General features: G+C 50.5%; 1 non-coding gene across 1 annotated transcript in view; it reads right to left on the bottom strand.

Annotated features, from left to right (window-relative positions):
- The window catches only part of LOC126434979 (small subunit ribosomal RNA), a 1910-nt gene extending 747 nt beyond the window's left edge, over positions 1-1163 (bottom strand). The window contains exon 1 of the ribosomal RNA XR_007579636.1: positions 1-1163. This exon is cut by the window's left edge and continues 747 nt beyond it. This is a non-coding gene — a ribosomal RNA (small subunit ribosomal RNA).
- Positions 1164-10000: the final 8837 nt, after the last annotated feature.

The following is a 10000-nucleotide window of genomic DNA, read 5'->3' as shown; positions in this document are numbered from 1 at the left end:
CATCGGAGGAACTGCGGCGGATCGCTGGCTGGCATCGTTTATGGTTAGAACTAGGGCGGTATCTGATCGCCTTCGAACCTCTAACTTTCGTTCTTGATTAATGAAAACATACTTGGCAAATGCTTTCGCTTCTGTTCGTCTTGCGACGATCCAAGAATTTCACCTCTAACGTCGCAATACGAATGCCCCCGCCTGTCCCTATTAATCATTACCTCGGGTTCCGAAAACCAACAAAATAGAACCGAGGTCCTATTCCATTATTCCATGCACACAGTATTCAGGCGGGCTTGCCTGCTTTAAGCACTCTAATTTGTTCAAAGTAAACGTGCCGGCCCACCGAGACACTCACTCAAGAGCACCCTGGTAGGATTGCAACGGGGTCCGCCTCGGGACGCACGAGCACGCACGAGGCGCGTCGCACGCCTTCAGCTCGCCCCACCGGCAGGACGTCCCACGATACATGCCAGTTAAACACCGACGGGCGGTGAACCAACAGCGTGGGACACAAATCCAACTACGAGCTTTTTAACCGCAACAACTTTAATATACGCTATTGGAGCTGGAATTACCGCGGCTGCTGGCACCAGACTTGCCCTCCAATAGATACTCGTTAAAGGATTTAAAGTGTACTCATTCCGATTACGGGGCCTCGGATGAGTCCCGTATCGTTATTTTTCGTCACTACCTCCCCGTGCCGGGAGTGGGTAATTTGCGCGCCTGCTGCCTTCCTTGGATGTGGTAGCCGTTTCTCAGGCTCCCTCTCCGGAATCGAACCCTGATTCCCCGTTACCCGTTACAACCATGGTAGGCGCAGAACCTACCATCGACAGTTGATAAGGCAGACATTTGAAAGATGCGTCGCCGGTACGAGGACCGTGCGATCAGCCCAAAGTTATTCAGAGTCACCAAGGCAAACGGACCGGACGAGCCGACCGATTGGTTTTGATCTAATAAAAGCGTCCCTTCCATCTCTGGTCGGGACTCTGTTTGCATGTATTAGCTCTAGAATTACCACAGTTATCCAAGTAACGTGGGTACGATCTAAGGAACCATAACTGATTTAATGAGCCATTCGCGGTTTCACCTTAATGCGGCTTGTACTGAGACATGCATGGCTTAATCTTTGAGACAAGCATATGACTACTGGCAGGATCAACCAGGGAGCTGCGTCAACTAGAGCTGAGCAGCCGGCCGCCCGGGAGTGTGTCCCGGGGGCCCGCGCGAACACGCAAGCGTCCGCTCAATTATTCTGCAAACAGGAGGAGGCTGAGCTCCCCTGCACCATACACCTCGAAACCCTCTCAGGTCCCGGCGGCGCGCAGCGCCGTCCTAAGTACTTGGTCGGGTTCGAGAGAGGCGCAATCGCCCGGAGTTTGGCGAGTAGACGCTTTAGGTGCGACCACCCGTGCTCCCAACTGAGCTTGCCGCTGCCGACAGAGGCCCGGGAGCGTGCTGTCGTGGCATTGCCGGCGGGAGACAACACGCGCCACCTACGGTGACCGGCAGCTCCAACGCCAGCGCCACAGAAGGACAAAAGCCCCACTTGGGTGCCGAAGCGAACTCTCCCAGCACAGCGCACGCGCCAACACGTCCGCACAGCTGCGATACAAACCACCTGCGAGAACCGCAGAGGCGACCGAGCAGCAGACGGCGTCGCGGCGCCGAGCGCCGGGCGGCGGCGCATCCTCAGCGCACACAGTCCTCAATCGGACCAGCACACTGCAGATGTCCACCGCGCTTCGCACCGGGCCCGCGAGGACCTACTTTGGCCGCACGGCGCCGCGTGCAGGGTGCGCCGGCGCGCAGCTGCGCCGCCTGCCGCCTCCGTCGGCCGGCGCGCCTGCCACTGGCCGCCCCCACCAGCCGGCTGTAGCGCGTGCGCCCACGCACCGCGCGGCCAGCACGCCGGGAGGCCCCCCCTCACCGGCCGGGGACGGTCCCACCCAGCCACCGCCGCGTATCGCTTCACACCCAGATGCCATTCACGTTCGTGGGCATGGTGGGTATCGCTGGAACAACCGGTTGGTAGCTCAACCGATCGTCGCCATCACTGATTCACCTCTAGCGAGAACAACCGCACCACAACGGTTTACCAGTTGTTCATTTGCGTAACGTCACCAGCAAACGTAGGCGTCCATCGCCATTTGCAAATTCAACGATTGTTGCATGCCTGTGTCAGGTGTCACGACACACTATGTCTGCCCACATACACGCAACAACATGTGCACGCTTCGCGAACACGTGGAAGGTGGCCCCCGTACGTATGCGATGTCCATTGCGCGAACGACTGTCAACCGGCCTCTGTCGCATGTCGCAGATGTGGAACGCAGTGCACCATGCTATCACGGTGTGTGAGAAGAGACGACTACGTCTGACAACACGCGCCACTACATCAACAGACGGCTCATGCTGATCGCCATCCAGGGCATACCACACTGCAATCCAGCTCTTATAGGGCGACGACACGTAGCTGAGTGCACAACATTTGGACCGCATGGTTCGCCGTTGTTGGCGCAGTCGTTGTACGGTCACATGTACCACGATGTATCATTCAGTACATGAGGACCAATGTGCAGTACAGTGTGTGATTTGGACGTACAACATCAGCGGACAGTTGACACAGGCCGTACCACAGCGTAGGCTAAGTGCTTCGCCATGCGAATGCCAATGAACAACTGCAAATGCCAATGAACAACTGCAAATGCCAATGAACAACTGCAAAGGGCATTGAGCATGTACGTCCTGCTGCCATCCACATTAGTGTATAGCTGCAAGGTGTTTAACATGAAGCGATACACTGGGGACCGGGCAGTGCGAGTAGCAAACTATATTGCGGGGGTTGCAGTTAGGCAACACTACACTAATTTAACGCGTCGTATGACAATTACAGAGCAGGTTAAGGCCCAACGTGTGTTGGGTTAAGGCCCAACGTGTGTCGGGTTAAGGCCCAACGTGTGTCGGGTTAAGGCCCAACGTGTGTCGGGTTAAGGCCCAACGTGTGTCGGGTTAAGGCCCAACGTGTGTCGGGTTAAGGCCCAACGTGTGTCGGGTTAAGGCCCAACGTGTGTCGGGTTAAGGCCCAACGTGTGTCGGGTTAAGGCCCAACGTGTGTCGGGTTAAGGCCCAACGTGTGTCGGGTTAAGGCCCAACGTGTGTCGGGTTAAGGCCCAACGTGTGTCGGGTTAAGGCCCAACGTGTGTCGGGTTAAGGCCCAACGTGTGTCGGGTTAAGGCCCAACGTGTGTCGGGTTAAGGCCCAACGTGTGTCGGGTTAAGGCCCAACGTGTGTCGGGTTAAGGCCCAACGTGTGTCGGGTTACGGCACAACGTGGGTTACGTTACGGCGCAACGTGGGTTACGTTAAGGCGCAATATAGGTTACCTTAAGGCACAATATAGGTTACGTTACGGCGCAATATAGGTTACGTTACGGCGCAATATAGGTTACGTTAAGGCGCAATATAGGTTACGTTAAGGCGCAATATAGGTTACGTTAAGGCGCAATATAGGTTACGTTAAGGCGCAATATAGGTTACGTTAAGGCGCAATATAGGTTACGTTAAGGCGCAATATAGGTTACGTTAAGGCGCAATATAGGTTACGTTAAGGCGCAATATAGGTTACGTTAAGGCGCAATATAGGTTACGTTAAGGCGCAATATAGGTTACATTAAGGCGCAATACAGGTTAGGTTAAGGCGCAATACAGGTTAGGTTAAGGCGCAATACAGGTTAGGTTAAGGCGCAATACAGGTTAGGTTAAGGCGCAATACAGGTTAGGTTAAGGCGCAATACAGGTTAGGTTAAGGCGCAATACAGGTTAGGTTAAGGCGCAATACAGGTTAGGTTAAGGCGCAATACAGGTTAGGTTAAGGCGCAATACAGGTTAGGTTAAGGCGCAATACAGGTTAGGTTAAGGCGCAATACAGGTTAGGTTAAGGCGCAATACAGGTTAGGTTAAGGCGCAATACAGGTTAGGTTAAGGCGCAATACAGGTTAGGTTAAGGCGCAATACAGGTTAGGTTAAGGCGCAATACAGGTTAGGTTAAGGCGCAATACAGGTTAGGTTAAGGCGCAATACAGGTTAGGTTAAGGCGCAATACAGGTTAGGTTAAGGCGCAATACAGGTTAGGTTAAGGCGCAATACAGGTTAGGTTAAGGCGCAATACAGGTTAGGTTAAGGCGCAATACAGGTTAGGTTAAGGCGCAATACAGGTTAGGTTAAGGCGCAATACAGGTTAGGTTAAGGCGCAATACAGGTTAGGTTAAGGCGCAATACAGGTTAGGTTAAGGCGCAATACAGGTTAGGTTAAGGCGCAATACAGGTTAGGTTAAGGTACGATATAGGTTAGGTTAAGGTACGACATAGGTTAGGTTAAGGTACGACATAGGTTAGGTTAAGGTACGACATAGGTTAGGTTAAGGTACGACATAGGTTAGGTTAAGGTACGACATAGGTTAGGTTAAGGTACGACATAGGTTAGGTTAAGGTACGACATAGGTTAGGTTAAGGTACGACATAGGTTAGGTTAAGGTACGACATAGGTTAGGTTAAGGTACGACATAGGTTAGGTTAAGGTACGACATAGGTTAGGTTAAGGTACGACATAGGTTAGGTTAAGGTACGACATAGGTTAGGTTAAGGTACGACATAGGTTAGGTTAAGGTACGACATAGGTTAGGTTAAGGTACGACATAGGTTAGGTTAAGGTACGACATAGGTTAGGTTAAGGTACGACATAGGTTAGGTTAAGGTACGACATAGGTTAGGTTAAGGTACACATTGTTGTAAGGAAAGGTTTAATGGGGGGGCGGGGCGGCCGGTTTGTTGATTGTGATTATAGTAAGTGGATGCCTGCGGCATCATCTGATTTGCCACGTCAGGATGCACCTTTGGCTCATGACAGGCGGCGCTCTCATTCCATGCTTGTGGCAGACCTGTGTCTTTCATTCCTGCCATTGTTTGTGTGCTGTGAGAGGAGGCAGTATTGTGATGTTGGGTGCACCCCTGTGTAGGACATGTGTGGGTGTTGGTGGCTTGGCTGAGCAATGGTGGTTGTCGGGTGGGTGGGATATTCTGTTTTCTGAGTGGACCTCCCAGTCTGGTTATGACAGTGTGGATTGTCTAATGTGGCGGAGAGGATGCACTGGGTGTTGTTCCATGCTGGTGCTTACATATTGTCTGTGTGCGTGTTACAGGGAGAGAGTAGTGCGTGATAAGGGTGTGTGGCTGACGTGTGGTTGTGATTGTGAGCAGAGTCTTTCAGCATGTATACGGACAGTTGTATACATTATCTGTATTCTGATGGCTCTATCTATTACTAATCAGCGCCGTGTATACGTTTAATCCGGTTCCAGTCGAAACTGTTGTATCTCTGTACATTAGTGACACGGCGAGCCCGCTATGTAGTTACTCGTCTCGGCAGCTTCCACCGGTGTATGGCAAATGATTATAAGGAATCAGTCTAGTCGTCAATACCGATGGTGTGACGTCACATGTCTGGGGTGGGGGACGCTGCGCCCTTCCGGTGGGTCATGGCCTAGAAAGACTCTTCCCACGCAGGGGGGCGTGGACTGTCATTGACTCTTCCGAGTAATATACTTGCCATACGTTTTTGCGACTGCGAGTGCAACGCTCACCGGTACCGACATGGATGGAGCGCCTCCTAGCTGACCGCTCAGCATCGGCATTCGTACAGAGAGCAACGCGATCGCGTCTCTAGCTCGTAACTGGTACAGCTCGCAGCTCATGTATAGGGACAGTACCATACATGGCAGCTCTGGGATGGGTTTCCCCTTTCCAGAGGTGGAATATCATCAGGGATCCCTGAGCTACTGCTCATCCTCCCTTCAAGTCCACCCCCACGTGTCCACTAACCAACTCCACCACGACAAAGGGAACCAGCTTGCAAAAACTACCCCCATTTTTGGGGGAATGGACCTTCCATTTGAAGAGCGCCTTTAGCCACCCTTTGGGGTGCCCACGGGGAACCACGTGGAGGCGGCGCCGCCACTGCTGACGGCGACCCTTTCGTCAGCAGTATAGCATCCACTTACAGCATGTTCGTACATATGAGGGGACCCAGGGGGACAACCTGTAGTTCCCAGGCTGGCGAGGCCCACATGCTGTCGATCACCAGTTTCCTGGGATCTTAGCCATTTTCTGACCATACAGGTGGTCATCTAACCCTCCGACATACCCTACTTGCCACTGGTGGCCCAGGATCCATGTAGAGGTATCATTGGTGGTTTTTTTGAGAGGCAGCTCTTCACCCCTCCACTCTCAGCCATGGTCCTCCAAGTGTCCAAGAATTTAGGGCTGTTTCGGAATCATTGGGTCTCGAAACTTTTGTTGTTCCCCTAGGCTGAGATTAGCTTCCTTCGGTCGCTTCCTGATTTTTCTGGAGTAAATCGTGATACTTACTCTGTGTTATGCAGTATCCTCGCAACTTCCCGAATATCGAAAGCTTCCTCTGCGAATTCCTTTATCGCTAAGTAGCTTTCTTTTGTCCTTAATAGATTTTCCTTTGACCTGATGGATTCAGGTCCCATTACCCCCATAAGCTGTTCTCTGGGTTCGTTGTATAGTGTGCAGGTGTAGACTATGTGATTTGAGTCTTCTTCCTCGCCACATGTGCATCTGCCATTGTCTTCTATTCCCAGCTCATATATTTTCTTTTTCAGACCGTGGCCTGTCAGAAGACATGTCAGGGAGTATGGTGGAACCAAGCCCCCACGCCAGCCTGTCTGCCATAGTTCCACATTTGGTACCCAGCTAAAAGTTTCCCTGCCATTCTGTGTCCTGTTCCATCTTTCCTGCCACTCTTCCTGCAACATACAGTTTATATGTTTGTTAGCAATAGATCTAGGGTTTTGCCCCATGACAGCTCTTGGAACCTGGAACCCAGCAACCGAGCCAGCCATTCCATGTTTGGTATGGTATAGCAAGGCTGCTTTGACTATCTCCAGATCAAGTGGCATACACCCTGTGAGTACTTGGAGAGCATCAGTTGACACAGTCCGGCAGGCTCTGGTCATCTGTAAAAGAAATGGTCGTTGGATTGAGTCTAGTATGCGTTTGACATACCGGTGCTTCGTCCGATCTGCCCACGCTGCTGCACCATACCTGCAAACAGAGAGACAGAGACCTTGGTATATTAGTTTTAGTGATTTCTTTTGCAGACCCCACTCTGTTCTGGTCACCCTCAGGAGTGTACCTGAGACTTCACCCAGCTTCTTCTGAATGTTCCTCACATGAGGTGTGAACCACAGTCTTTCGTCAAGGGTTATTCCCAGATATGTGAACTCTTGGACAAACTTTATATTCTTGCCCTCAAATGGTATGGTAGGCGGTCTGTGCCTATCGAAAGTGCCCCTGATGGTCATGGCGACTGTTTTGTGATGGGATATTGCAAGCTTGTTCTGTCTCGTCCACCTGCTGACTTCGCCTAATGCTGTTTTTGCTCGTTCCTCTATTTGTTTCCTACTTTGCCCCTTAATTATGATTGCCAGGTCGTCTGCGTAGGCCACCTTTGCCCACTGCTCGCCCTCCCTCTCGACAACCATCTCGTCAAAGACGAGGTTCCAGAGGAATGGGCCACAAATGGAGCCTTGTGGACAACCCTTTGTGACCCATTTCTCCACGACACCAGCCTTGCTGCTCACCATCACCTTTCGGTTCCTAAAATAATCTCCCATCAGGTCGTACAGGTTTCGTGGGCATTGGATTTGTCTTAGTCGCCTCATAACGCTGGGCCACCATAGGTTATCAAAGGCGCCTGCTATATCTACAAACACTACAACAACGTACCTCTCCTCACATTGTACGTGGCTTAGTACTTGCCTAATGGCCATCTCTGTTGATGCACCTTTCCTGAAGCCAAACTGATTTGGGGCCTTCAGGTCCGATTCCTCATATCGTTTCTCAAGACGATTTACAATAAGCCGTTCTAGGACTTTCCCTAGGATGGGGAGAAGGCATATTGGGCGGTATGATTTTGGCTCATCCCTTGGTTTGTCCTCCGATTTGAGAAGTATGCACACTCTTCCTTTCTTCCATGTTTCTGGGACTCTCCTTTCCCGTAGACAGGTGTTGTATATCTCTGAAAGGAGGTGAGGGCTGGTATGCCATACTCTTTTGATCACTGCATCATCAATGCCATCAGGACCTGTTGCTCTTCCTGGTTTGCAGGCCTTAATAGCAGCGCCTATTTCCTCAGTTGTAAAGTCTGGATCCAGCTCCACATTGTTGTAACTCTCGTTTTCGAGTTTCACAACTAGCTGATCTTCAGTATCCTGATCCGCATCGTCGTCAGGTAAGAGGGTTTGGAGCAGTGATTTTATAGTCTCTTCCCATGTCATGGTAAGAGTCTGGTTCCCAGTTTTAATGTTGCTAATTACATTCTCTGTGCCGTATTTAGGCTGGAGTACCCTTCTCGTTATGGCCCATGGATCGTTTTTGTCACAGTCAGAGACCCACTTCTGCCATGTCTCTTCTTTCGCCTTGGCTATTTCCTTGTTGAACCTGTTTTTAATTTTGTTGTAGTTGCTCTTTGCAGCTACCAGAGCAGTTTCGTTTCCGCTTTTGCGTGTGTGTTGTAGTAATCGCCGTGCAGACATGGTATCCCGCCGCAGGTTTGCTAGTTTTGTGTTCCACCATGGTACTGGATTTTGCACCTGTCTCTTCCTTCTCATTGATTTTTTACAGCTCTCATAGACTGCCACCTGCAGTCTGTTTACCTTTTCGTTGACTCCCTCCTGTGGATTTTGTAGCCAGTTCTCTGTGGCACTAATGAGCTGTCTATCAAAAATGGACCACTTTGCACAGCTTGTATTGTAATTTGGGAGTTCTTCTTTTGCCCTCATTCTTTGGGGTACTCTGGCCTCATAAGTGATCGCCCTGTGGTCACTTGATGTCCATTCCTCATGGACCATCCACCTACACAGCATTCTGGCAGCTAAGGGTGTACATATAGTAACATCGATATTACTCTCCCCATTGGGCCCACTGAAAGTAGTTAGCTGCGATCTCTCATTTATGACCAGAAGACCATGTTGAGAGATAAAGTCCTCCAACTTTCTGCCTGCCTCGTCTGTTGTTTGACTGTGCCAGACTGGTGAGTTGGCATTTGTATCAGCTCCTATGACTATTGCTTTCCCACTCAGTTTGTCCAGGATGACCTCCAATTCTTGGAGGAACTGATCTATAGGTGAACCATATTGGCAGTAGAGGCTAACTACATAAATCTCGCCAAAATTCCCACTTACACTAGCAACAGCCATGTGCTTGTTGCAGAAATTTGTGAGCTGCATTGCTGTTAGTGTCTGCGACCTAGCTGCTATAGCTGCCTTTGTCGCTCCATCTTTGGCGCTATACATGAGCTGGTAATTTGGGGGATAGCCTACTACTTTGTTGTTTATACAGTAGGGTTCCTGTATCAACAGCACATCCACATTCTCCTCATTTACCCTCTGTGCCAGTTGATCAGGGACTACTTTTGCCCTTTGCCCATTTATTTGGAGAATCCTTATGACATTGTTCTGTGTGCCAGTCCCTTGTCTTCTTCCAGTTCGCAGAACTGAATCGTCCCTACTGGCCATAATCAGTTCTGTAGGTTATTATGGCCTTGACTCTGTTATATTCTGGGCAGGATTTCTCTGTTACGGCATGGTTGTGTGGCTTCTTAGCACGCTTGCAGTTTGCACAGTGTGCTTGCTGATCTTTCGTTGGGCAGTCCTTGTAGGTGTGTCCAGATGCTGCGCAGTGACCACAGGTGTTTTCTGCACTCGTGCACTTTGCAGCTGTGTGTCCATGTCCCTGGCATTTAAAACACCTGTTTATGTTGTTGTAGTTTCTCACTTTGTGTGAGGTACAATTTATGTAGACACGGCCCTGCTGTGTTAGCTTATTCCAGATCTCTGGTGTTGTCTCCAAAACCAAGTTTACATCTTCCCGTTCCTTTGGGCCAGTCTTGAACAGCACCTTGATGCCATCCATAACTTCTT

Source organism: Schistocerca serialis, unplaced genomic scaffold, assembly GCF_023864345.2.
Source record: "Schistocerca serialis cubense isolate TAMUIC-IGC-003099 unplaced genomic scaffold, iqSchSeri2.2 HiC_scaffold_1196, whole genome shotgun sequence".
NCBI lineage: Eukaryota > Metazoa > Arthropoda > Insecta > Orthoptera > Acrididae > Schistocerca > Schistocerca serialis.
The sequence above is the reverse complement of the archived record's forward strand: the minus strand, read 5'-3'. Positions and strand labels throughout refer to the sequence as shown.